This window comes from Hippocampus comes, unplaced genomic scaffold (assembly GCF_001891065.2).
Source record: "Hippocampus comes isolate QL1 unplaced genomic scaffold, H_comes_QL1_v1.1 scaffold43, whole genome shotgun sequence".
Lineage (NCBI taxonomy): Eukaryota > Metazoa > Chordata > Actinopteri > Syngnathiformes > Syngnathidae > Hippocampus > Hippocampus comes.
Window position 1 is genome coordinate 1,266,355 of NW_017805276.1, and position 9,743 is coordinate 1,276,097.

Below are 9,743 nucleotides of genomic sequence, written 5' to 3' on the forward strand. Positions count from 1 at the left end.
CTGTTGCCTCGCACCTTCCACGCGCTTAAGCAACTTCGTGTTCCTTCAGCAGTATTGATGGGGAATCCCTGGATCGAGATAAAAGCACGACTTAGAACAAATACACACGCCCGCGCACGCCCACACTAACACGGTGCGTTCTGTATTTTCCCGATATAATGAAATAAGTTTCAATTATTTCATATCTAGCATCTTTATACTGTATTCTGTAAGCATATATATTTTTTATGTTGGTTTTAATCGTATGAAATGTAACATTTTGACGTTTTGTAGGCTTTTAATCTTTTTCAAGCTGGACGGAAGAGTTAACTTGTATGCAAAAAAAAAAAAAAGTGGGTTTTCAACATGAATGATGCTTCAGCAATTAAGGTGGATAAAACTCAAAATGTAGAAAACTGTTGATTTCATTGCATGTATTAATTTTGGGGAGACTTCTTTTGAGATGGGCAACTCCAGTTTTTTGACAGAGCACAAAAAGAACCACAACAAAGAGTGCTGCCTCCAAAGAAGGAAAAAAGTAGCATAGAACACCTTTGTTGTCACTGAGTGGTGCATATTGCGCAACATTGAGGTTACGTAGCTATAAGAGACAACCAATAATAAAATAATGATGACAAGCATATACAGTAGCCGACAACTAACTGCAGGATGAAGTTAAATGTTCCCATGTGAGCACAGCTTTGTGACGGTGTTGCCAACATCATCCCCTCCCTCGCTTGACGAGTGCTGAGTAGAGACAGAGGGACAGCGATAGGCTGTAGCTTTGTAATGCTAGCAACGGAAAGCTGCTCCTTGTCTGCTGGGGAGAAACAGACGGCTGAAGTTCAGCCGTAACCGATTCATTGTTGCTACAGTGAAACTCAACGACTGTATGAACCTTCCATCTCCTTTGTACTGTCGACTCACCGGTAAACATATTAAAAAGAAAAAAAAAAATGCTGAACATAACAGCCGGCACATGACAAGAGTTGGCTGATGGACATATTCTTTCATCTTTAAAAAGTCCACGTCGCGTGAAGTCAGCAGAAACTGAAACCTCGTTCACCGCCTCACCTTTCCAGTGGAAATGTTTCATGTGCTGTCGTGCGTAAGGTCCATTCGAAGTCTATCAATCGGGCGATGTTGTGGCCATTTACGGTCATCCATTTTTATTTTCCCCATGGTCGCTTCACCTCCAGTTGATGTTTTTGTCCTCTTTTCCAGGATCTGTCTGGCTCCATAGATGACCTCCCCACGGGGACAGAGGCTGGTCTGGGATCAGCTGTCAGCAGCAGTAGTAACCAAGGAGAGCAAGCAGGCGCCGCCACCCAGAGACAGTCACCTTTCTCTCCCCACGCCTCGCCACACCTTCACAGCCAGAGGAGCGGACCTTCACCCTCCCCTGTGGGCTCACCTGCAGGCTCCACTCAGTCCCAACAGTCTCGTTCAGGCTCCGGGCCCATATCTCCTGCCAGCGGCCCGACTGCTGGCGCCAACACACCTGGTAGGGCTCCCGAACTCACACCTCAGTCCAGTTAAAGTTGCCATTTGTAGCGCGGCATGTTTGTTTGATCATTACAAACTTGACGCAGAAAGATTTTACTCTCTCAACAGAAATCGGAGATGTCAAAAGAAACCATTTTGTATCATATTAACCCTTTCATGCACCCTCTAACTCAGCGATCCCCAACCTTTTTTGCCTCACGGATCAGTTTAATGTCAGACAATATTTTCAGGGACCGGCCTTTAAGGTGTGACGGGTAAATACAACAAAATAAGATGATATGACATGCATGAAAACTGTGGTATTTTTGGAACATAATAATAAACACGAATCATGACACGAGGTACGTCCTATTTGGCCACAACACTCTCTGTTTGCTATGGTGCCTTCAAAATAAGATATGCCTCAAATACAAATATTATGCAGACTGGGCTTGGCGCGTGGGAATCTCCCGTTGAGATAAATCCATTTCTTAAGTAGGACTCCTCATACTGTCTTGTTAAATGTAGCCTTCTTTTTCTTGAAAGTCGTAGACTCCTCCTGTGGGCTCACCTGCAGGCTCCACTCAGTCCCAACAGTCTCGTTCAGGCTCCGGGCCCATATCTCCTGCCAGCGGCCCGACTGCTGGCGCCAACACACCTGGTAGGGCTCCCGAACTCACACCTCAGTCCAGTTAAAGTTGCCATTTGTAGCGCGGCATGTTTGTTTGATCATTACAAACTTGACGCAGAAAGATTTTACTCCCTCAACAGAAACCGGAGATGTCAAAAGACACCGTTTTGTATCATATTAACCCTTTCATGCACCCTCTAACTCAGCGATCCCCAACCTTTTTTGCCTCACGGATCAGTTTAATGTCAGACAATATTTTCAGGGACCGGCCTTTAAGGTGTGACGGGTAAATACAACCAAATAATATGATATGACATGCATGAAAACTGTGGTATTTTTGGAACATAATAATAAACACGAATCATGACACGAGGTACGTCCTATCTGGCCACAACACTCTCTGTTTGCTATGGTGCCTTCAAAATAAGATATGCCTCAAATACAAATATTATGCAGACTGGGCTTGGCGCGTGGGAATCTCCCGTTGAGATAAATCCATTTCTTAAGTAGGACTCCTCATACTGTCTTGTTAAATGTAGCCTTCTTTTTCTTGAAAGTCGTAGACTCCTCTTCTGTCTCCCGGCTGGGCCTTTTCCTCTTCCCAAAGAAACTTTCCAAAGACGTTTGGTTGTTTTCTCATTTTGCTGGCTCCTGCGTTTCATTTTAGCGGTAACCTATCACGTGACGGAGAAGCGCGTCAAGAGTGACGTACTGTAGACGGATGTAAGAGAGAATCCAGTCATTTTTCAAAATAAAGCATCTTTCAGATTCCAAAATAAATAAAATGTAAATAATGTAAGTTCTTTATTCTTTCTGTGCGGCCCAGTACCAAATGACCAGGGGGTTGCGGACCACTGCTCTAACCTGATAACATGATAAACTGTCCACTGTACTAACCGCTATCCCTGAAAGAGTTTAAATGATCTTTGATAGATAATTTTTTTTAAATACACTGATATATAAATTATTTAATTGTAGTCATAAAATATAGAACAGTTTTCTCAGTAAATGATTATTAGACCATGCACGTCTGTCTTTAAGCCTCAGCAGAGTGTGATCAGATAGCGTATATAAAGGCTTGGCTTCATCACAATGAGAGTGAATTTGAGATGGGTGTGTGCGCCCGTGCACGCCATCCCAGCCTGGCCTCCCTCATCATCCGGCCACCTCTCTGCCCCACCGAGCAGCTGAGCGACATATCAGCGTGCCTCAGAGCTGTCATTCAATGTGATGAGGCGGGGCAAAATGTCTTGAGCGAGATGCTGATGTCAGGCCTCCTCCTCCTTGCCAGAGTGATTGACGCTAATGAAAACTGGGACAGTAGTTTTGCATGTGCACGTGCCAAGAATCGTGCTGAGAATCCCGAGTAAGGTGGCAAAGATGGGGAGCGAAACTGATTGCTGGGACATGAGTCATAAGACAATATTTTTTTTTCCCCGTGCCAAATAAATAGTGATAAAGTGTGGAGCCGTGCGTAACATTTGGCGCGTCTTAGCGGTTTTCCGACACTCACTTTGAATTAGATCAATGTTCAGCCAGCCCGGGAGACACACACGGGAGAACTAATGTGGTTACCACATATCTGATTACTAAAGCCTCCACACTCTTAACTCTTCATCACAAGTTAAGACACTTTCATTAATGCGCTTGTTGGAGTTGGTGCAACAAAGCGAGAGAAAGAGGAGGCAGAACAACACCGTAATAAGCGCATGCGTAACTCCGTCTTCATTATTCAGTTTTATGAACAACAGTGTCCACTAAATCAACAAAACATTAATAAGCGACTTAATTAGTGAGTAAAACAAATTGTTTTCAGCTGCATTACTGACTGAGCTTCGGTTGTGGAAAAACTCATAACAACAGATCTTATGGCTCCATTTCACTGTGCTTTATTAATGTTACTGCCATACGAGTGGCGGCGCTGGCTCTGTGATGACGGATTGTGGCTTTCAAATGAATTTACGCTGATGATTTGGGTATTTTGATAGTTTTTTTTTGTCTGATGAGCCTCCATTGTGACTGTGCTTTAAATGCCAAGAAGTCATGTTATCACTTGTTTTTGTTAATTACACTGACTCTTGTTGGATAAACAGAGAGTGGCAACTCATGTTTTTTTAGTTGTCGACAGAAATTCGTTCGTTTTTGGACAATAACCAGTGATTTTGCCACAGACACCATTCTAGAATCTTGGAAAGTCTTCCCAGAAGAGTGGAAATTGTATGTATGAAATATTACAGCAAATATGTTGAAGACTGAGTTTAGAGCTTCGAGCTTAGATGCTTAGAGAAAACTCAACTGTTTGCTATTTTTGTGTCAAATATAAAAATATTGCTTTGTTCCTAAGCAACTATGTTGAACTGAGGGCAGGAGCTTCAATTCGACAGTCCACAGCCTTTTCTAATCGAAACATTTTCTTTTCCGCCATCTTTTGACATCTGTTGGCAACTACAAACCTTTTAGTGGGTGTCAATTACTTGTGGTCATCTCTCCCTTTCATAGTAATATCTAGAAAGTTGAAAAAGGAAAGTAAAGAGGTCAACCAGCAACTTTAGAGTCCCACTTTATTAAAAAACGGTGAGGCCTCGTACAATCCCAAATAGTTTAAAACGCTGCATCAATATGGCTTAAAATGTAAAGTAATTTTCTGTTCGCGGATAGATGTGAGCTTGATTGTTGCTTCATACAGCATCAGCCACAAAGTACAGCATGACTGGCCATTTACAAGAAAGGCTGGCATCATCTCTGTATATCTTCCATATTGAAAGCGTAACTTTTTTTGTTTTTAATCACTCATGGATTCCATGGTAAGTCGCCCCTCGCATTTAAGCAGCGGTGTGCTGTTGTCATCTCTCTCTCAGCGCACTGATGTGACACGTCACACGGCTGAGCTCTCACAGGACGATACGCGCCGCCGTGGCAGCGGTCAGAGAGCAATTTCATCATGTCATCCTTTCACCTGGCTGTCAAACACCTCTGCACAATATATTTGAAAAATAACACAGCAGCTAGGCAGGGCATACGTAGCGGCACACATGGTTGCACATACAAATCACTTAGAAATGCTTGCTTGCTGGGATGTGACTGTGATAGAGACGCAGTCAGAGGTGAGCATGTGGGAGACTGACATATTGCCAGGCTATCATATACCCGTACACTTACACAAATCTATCAAGGCATGCCTGTGATTCTCACATCTTTACCAGTCTTCTCCATGAAGAAAATCCAATACGCTGGAACATTATCCGGCCCTCGCCTTGCTCTCCTGGAGCCCAAAAGGCACACACCGGGCCAAATTGATTTTCCTGTTGCGCTAGATTTGTGACAGTCGAGCAGAAATCACATTGCTCAACCTCCAATCTCCTCCTCATATCCATGTGCAAAAACAGGCTCGATTTCTCCAGCAGACGCAAAAGGCCTTCTTCACTATGACTCGTGTCATTTGAGTCATTTTTCCCTTTCATGAAACATTGGTGAGAAGGCGAGAAGACATCTCTCTCTCATCCAGATAAATGTGAAGTGGAGCAAAGCAGTAAAGTCGGGGATGCTTGAAAGGAGTCAAAAGAGTCAAAGCCTTCCGTTAAAGTTGTTTTAACTCATTCAGTGCCGGCCATTTTCTTTTTTTACCCTATTCCTTGAAAAAAAGAAGAAAAAAATAGAAATGAGTAACTGGGATTGAATATGTGGAGTCTCAAAAGATATGTACCGTATTTTCCAGATTGTAAATCGCTCCGGAGTATAAATCGCAGCAGCCATAAAATGCATAATAAAGAAGAAAAAAAACAATTATATGTTGCACTGGAGTCTAAGTCGCATTTTTGGGGGAAATTTATTTGATAAAATCCAACACCAAGAACAGACATGTCATCTTGAAAGGCAATTTAAACTAAAAATAAAATAGAGAACAACAGGCTGAATAAGTGTACGATATAATAGCGTTACATGACGCATAAACAACGAACTGAGAACGTGCCTGGTATGTTCACGTAACATGTTAAGATTTATTCAGATAGCTATAGTTTAGATAGATAGATAGCTAACAAGTTTCCCAAACCGTCAGTGTCACTCCAAATCGCTAAATCCAATGAAATCTTCACCCTCTGGGTCACTTTTAAACAACTCCGTCAACTCGGAGGGAGAAGATACGGCGCTTCTTTTTCTACGTCGCTTACGTCAGACTCATCGTCGACTTATCAACATAGGCCTTAACATGTGAAATGATATTGTAATGTTCACACATAAATCGCTCCAGAGTATATAAATCGCACCCCCGGCTAAAGTATGAAAAAAAAAACTGATTTACAATCCGGAAAATACGGTAAATATTTCTTTGGTAGTGAGTGAGTTATTTTCACAATTTAAAGCCATTGCCAGATATATGTCTTCCTCTTATTAGTCTGTTTCGAGGGCACGGGCCTGTCTCAGCACTTACGTTTCCACAATTAAAACATCCATCCAGCCATTTTCTGTAATGCTTGTCCTCATTAGGGGCATAGGCGAGTTGGAACCAATGCCGGCTAACTTTCGACAAAACACGGATTACACCCTGCACTCGTCGCTCAATTAGAGGGCACATATCAAAAGAGAAAACCATCGTCAAGTGGGAACGGAGCCCACTCTGTCTGCTCAGATGTCAGGCCACCACATATGGACTCATTTTTAAAAATCACATTGACAATCCTCAGAGTCTACTCTGCCTAAAACAGTCAAAGAAGATTTGATGACATTGTTGGATGGATAGTCGGACTTCCACTGAATGTCCAAGAAGCTTCATGAGACTCATCTGAATATATTAATTAACCAAGTTACAGAGTTAGGATGGAACTCATAGTTACTTACTCACCCAGAATTTTAATTCTTCATCAAACCAAGACATTTTAATGCTTCCAGCTTTGTGGCGACATTTCGTAGAAGGTCGGTAGAAGTGAACTCCTGCTCCTCCAGATCAATGTTCAGAATTTCCACAAACACTCCCCAATTTTTTGTTTTCGTTGAGAGACTGACTCTTGACTTTATATTCCTCCCGTTTTCACTTATTGGCCTAGTATGTTGTTATTTTTGTCCATATAACACTGTATATGTTGCAATTGGAATCTCCTCAGGCTGTAGAAAAAAAAACCGATCAGTGGGATGAGAATGGAGGTATGCAAGCGGACACATGGCACTGAGTGAACAAGGCTGGGCCGGTCCGGTCGGTGATCTCAAAGGTCCGACTTGTTTTCCAATCCATCTCCATCGTTTGCAGCGTAGCCTGTGTTTTGCTTGTAATGCGGGCAAGAAAATACATTAGTATTCCAATCTGTGATCATGTGCCGCGGATATAAAGAAATCTTTGCGGTGCATTTTCCGCACTTACGTCAAAGGTCAAGCACAGACGCCGACGGGATCCAGCACAAATGAGAGCCGCATGCCCTAAGGTAGCCATTGTTGATAATGCTGTCGGTAAATGACTTCCCTCAGAAACTCATTTGCAAGCTACAAAATATCTAAGTGGAAAACACGCCACGGGAATGCTCATTCAAACTTATATTTCCTCCATTAGGGGGGGCAAGTTATTACAAGAATGCTGTGGGAGAGAGTAGGGGGTTGAATTTTGATACAGCGCAGAAGGTTTTTTTTTTCTTCCCCCCTTGGTCGCACCAACCCGAAAGAGCCTGCATGGGAACACGCCTGTGGCACTCCCTGTCCCTCTCTCGGCCTCATATTAACTTTCAACATGCTCGCTCTCTCTTCTGTTCTCTCTTATGTCTCAGTTTCCCTCATATTCACCCCCTCGCCGCCCTCCCCCCTCCCCTCCCCTCACATCCTCTGTGTTTGTATTCGCTGGGAGCATTGCTGTGGTGCCGGCCTCCCACCGAGGAACCAGACCCATTTTTCCATCCCCGTTCTTGCCTGCGTTTCCCCTCCTTCCTGTATTCCTCCATACTGCTCCTGCAGCTCTCTTTTCCCTCTTCTGTCCTTCTGTTTTATCTTCTTCCTCCCATTCCCATCTGCACATTAAACCTCTCACCCTCCCACTCTTCCCCTTCTCCCACCTCTCTGCCCCTTTGACATAAAAACAGAAAAATGTTCTACACTCTATTAAAAAAAAATAAATTGCACAGTGCAAACAAACCAAACCTTTTTTTGGGCGGGGGGTTAAGAAGCCTGTGTTTTCCATTTTGAGAAATTCTTTTCTGACTTCATCCAAGTGAAATATTCAAATTGGAGCAGTGTTCAATTGCACGCTCTCCCCAACATCTACTTCTCTCTCCCTCCTCTCTATCCTTCCCGCTGCATTTTTAGCTTAAGCTGCACTTTTGTTTTACTTGCACTTGCTACTCAGCGCTGAAAGTAATGAGGATCTCTGGAGAGTGAGAGCGCTTGTTTTGTGAGCCACTGCAGGCCTGCACTCGTCCCCTGCAGGGGCTAGTTAAACTGGCATCACCCCCTGGCTTGGAGAGGCATTGGCTTACACCCATTGAGAGCTAAACCCCCATTACTGGAGCCTCTTGTTTATTTTGCTCTCGACTATAAAGTCAAGAAGGAGATATTACCTTGTTGTGGGTGTGTTGGCTGGGGAAGGTGTGTGTACATTTACAGCCTAAGGGTTGCATTTAAGAGACAGTGCTGAAGCAGCCCTTTCTCTCTTGAGTTCACCGTCGTGTCCTCACTTTTGGAAAAATGTCCCCTGCTGCTTCAACAGGACACGGTCTATCACCGCCAACATGAGGAACATTCGCGCGGGCACCCAATCCAGCTGTGTGGTAAAATTACCGTATTTTGTGCACTATAAGGCGCACCTAAAAGCATTCGATTTGCTCAAAAGTCGACAGTGTGCCGTATAATCCGATGCGCCTTATATATATATATATATATATATATATATATATACATACACACACACACACACACATAGATCAATATTCGAATTTCTTGGATGTGGCATTTTAAATGTTCTGTAAAACGCTTTGTTATAGCTGCAGTGTATGTGAAGGCTCTAAATAAATAAATGGCTCCATCTAGTGGATGCATAATTGAACCACAGTCCATATTTTAGCTTCTATTCTATGCGCCTTATAAGCGGTGCGCCCTATACATGAAAACAGTTTTAAAATAGGCCATTCACTGAATCTGCGCCTTACACTCTAAAGCGCACTCTTGTGCGGGAAATACACTAATACAATTGTTCCTCTTGTTTGATCAGATTAAGTCAATTCAAAGAACTTTTTATCTGCACACAGACATGCATGTACTGCATACAACAAGTGGTCTGGTCATTGATTGATATTGGACTTTCCTTCATTGGCACGACGGCACACACCATGTCACATGCACTCATTTGTAAGCACATACGCACTCATGCAGTTACTCTGAAGATTAATATTAGCCCAGCCCTGAAACAAAACAGAAATATGGCCACAAGCCCACCCCCTCAGCTTTGAACTTAACAAGCTTTTGCGTTTGAAAATCCTGATGGAAAAAAAAAAGCTTCAAAGACTACATCCCCTCTCTTCAAAAGAAGACTCTGGGTTGCCTTGACAGTACTTGCGGAAGAGGAATTTAAAATGTGTTTTGAGTTTTTGCCGAGGAGCATTATCTTCCCAAAATAAATGCAATGAACTTGCTTTACTTTTTGGCCCTGTTGCCTCAGTGTACGAAAAGTGGGGGG

The 9,743-nt window shown here is 43.1% G+C and overlaps 1 protein-coding gene across 1 annotated transcript in view; it reads left to right on the forward strand.

Moving 5' to 3' along the window:
- The first annotated feature begins 2,023 nt into the window (after window positions 1–2,023).
- LOC109516010 (AT-rich interactive domain-containing protein 1B-like) overlaps window positions 2,024–9,743 on the forward strand; it is a 48,535-nt gene continuing 40,815 nt past the window's right edge. The window contains exon 1 of the mRNA XM_019870162.1: window positions 2,024–2,125. The gene's annotated coding sequence lies outside the window, so the exon portion shown is untranslated. The remainder of the gene's footprint in view (window positions 2,126–9,743) is intronic.